The sequence below is a fragment of the Prionailurus bengalensis genome, chromosome C1 (genome assembly GCF_016509475.1).
Source record: "Prionailurus bengalensis isolate Pbe53 chromosome C1, Fcat_Pben_1.1_paternal_pri, whole genome shotgun sequence".
Lineage (NCBI taxonomy): Eukaryota > Metazoa > Chordata > Mammalia > Carnivora > Felidae > Prionailurus > Prionailurus bengalensis.
In genome coordinates, this window is record NC_057345.1 from 111,870,189 (window position 1) to 111,873,139 (window position 2,951).

The window sequence follows — 2,951 nt, forward strand, 5'->3', positions numbered from 1 at the left end:
CCCGCCACTCACTATCTTTGTTCTCCCCTCCTTGGTCAGCAGTGTCCCAGGTTCTGGTTGGGAAGGCAGAGGGGAAGAATGACTTTGCCTCAGACCGCCTCCCAGCTCAGGCAGTGTAGGGCCGTGCGTTATTGAGGTGGGACTCTTCATGGTGGTTTTCTTGTCATTCAGAAATTGTCATTCATCTGCTCATTCAGGAATTTGTTGAGATCACTTTCAGTGGAGGAACGGGAACAAGGATGGATGTGCCAAGAGAGGGTGCTTTGGGGTCATATGACCCCAAGTCCTATTCCCCTTCTGCCACCTGTGGGCTATGTGGTCTAGGGCAAAAGTCACTTTAGCTCACTAAGCTTTGGTTTCCTCCTCCTGAGGGCATCGATGCCCACTGCACAGAGAGGTCATAGGGGCGCAAGTGCTCAGAAGGATGCCCAGCACACAGTAGGTAGCTTAATAGGTAGGGCTACCTCATTGTGATTTTTCAGTTTCCTCTGTGTTTCAGTCTCACTGCTTAATTTAACATTGGATTTGGTGATATGTGGCTTCACATTTCCTTTACCTCAGCTAGCAGCTGAGGATTACGTGCTCAGGCTCTGGAGTTTGCCCAGACCTAGTCTCAAATCCTGGCTCTGCCAGCACACTCACTGTTTGACTTCACCTGAGTAACTCTACCGATTGGTCCCTGTGGGGATGATGGTGGCACACCCCACCCCCTCGTAGAGAGGTTGTTAGAAGGAAATAGGATCGTGCATGGGCATTGCTTGGTACATGGGAAATGCTCAAGTATCGGTGTTCATCTTGTGAATATTGCCACCCTGAGAAGGCACATTCTTATTCCAAAATTGGGCACTTGCCATTGTTCAAACTATTCAACAAATCTTGACATTAGCTTCTGAGTCTTTTGAATGCCCGTAATGGTAAGAAACTTTCAAGAAAGAGCAGGTTTGGGGGAAGTCTGAGAAGGTATTCAGAGGCAAATCTGCTGATTGACATGGCTGGTGAATTAAGATAATTATCTTTCCAGTCAAAAACATTGTGTTTCTTGTAACCCATTCAAATGCATGCACAAGAGGCCTTCCAGCAGTGTGGGCAGAGGCCTCCAGAGGCCCGACTTGGTTCATTACCACTCACTCGTTACTGTTATTTTTTAATTGGAAAGTGAAACCTGCCCATGCTTAAAAAAGAAACATCTCAAAGAATAAAAGTGAAAAAATCTCCCTACCACACAGAGGCAGTCTACAGTTTCCAACTCTCCTCAAGGAGAGTGGAATGTGGCTATATATGGTCCCTTTCAAAACAGCAAATGGGGGCCCAGCAGGCACACTGTTCTGGACCTTTTTCTTCCCTCTCATGAAGCTCTCCTGAGGGTATGGCTTTCAAGGACTTCCCTCTACAGAGAGGCACAGACTATTGAAGAAATGCCCAGGGAAGGCCTTTGGGACTCCCCAGATTCTTAAACACTGTGGTGGCCGGTAACTGGCCCTGCTCCTTGCTCTGACGTGCCTATTTGTCAGCTCTCTCACTTTAAATCATTTTCCATTCACTTCCTTAGCCAGCGCTAATAGTTGGACTTCTGGAGGGAGAGAGAGGGAGGAAGGGAAGGAGAGAGGGAGAAGATAAATTGAGGGAGAAAGAAAGGGAAGAGAGGAGAGGGAGAGGAAAGGTGGGGCAGGGAGGGTCTTTCACCCATGGCCATCTGGTTGTTATGAATTGAACTGTGTTCCGGGAATGCAAGCTGGTAGAGCCACTCTGGAAAACAGTATGATGTTCCTCAAAAAACTAAAAATAGAACTACCCTACGACCCAGCAATTGCACTACTAGGCATTTATCAATGGGATACAGGTGTGCTGTTTCGAAGGGACACATGCACCCCCATGTTTATAACAGCACTATCAACAATAGTCAAAGTATGGAAAGAGCCCAAATGTCCATCGATGGATGAATGGATAAAGAAGATGTGGTATATACATACAATGAAGTATTACTTGGCAATCAAAAAGAATGAAATCTTGCCATTTGCAACTATGTGGATGGAACTGGAGGGCATTATGCTGAGTGAAATTAGTCAGAGAAAGACAAAAATCATATGACTTCACTCATATGAGGACTTTGATGAACATAAGGGAAGAGAAACAAAAATAATATAAAAACAGGGAGGAGGACAAAACAGAAGACACTCATAAATATGGAGAACAAACAGGGTTACGGGAGGGGTTGTGGGAGGGGGGGATGGGCTAAATGGGTAAGGGGCACTAAGGAATCTACTCCTGAAATCATTGTTGCACTTTATGCTAACTAATTTGGATGTAAACTTTAAAAAAATAAAATATAAAATTAAAAAAAAAATGAACTGTGTTCCCTCCAAATTCATACATTGAAGTTCTAACCCCCAGGACTCCACAATGTGACCTTTTTTGGAAATAAGGGTTATTGCTGGTGTAATTAGTTAAGATTAGGTCATACTAAAGTAGGGTGGGTCCTTATTTTAGTGGGACTGGTGTCCTCACAAAAAGGGGAAATTGGGAAACAGATGCACACACAGGGAGAACACCCTGTGAAGATGAAGACAAAAATGAGGGTGACACCAATGCTTGCCAGCAAAGCTTCAGGAAGTAGGAGAGAAGCACGAACAGAACCAGCCCTGCTGACCCCTTGATCTTGGATTTCCAGCCTCCAGAACGGTGAGACGATAAATGTCTGTTGTTTAAGCCGCCCAACTCATGTACTTTGTTAGGGCAGCCTTCACTGACTAACAAATACCCTAGGGAGAGACAGACTGCCAGCCCTGAAATCTCCCATGTCAGAAAAGGAGAACCAACATGTTCCTCGCCTTCAGTATTTGCTGGCCCCCATCTATGCAGTTGTCCATAGCTTTCCATTTTCCACTGGAGACCTGAGCCATAATAACAAGCACTATAAACTGAAGGCAAGACTTAAAACTAGAAGCTTTGGC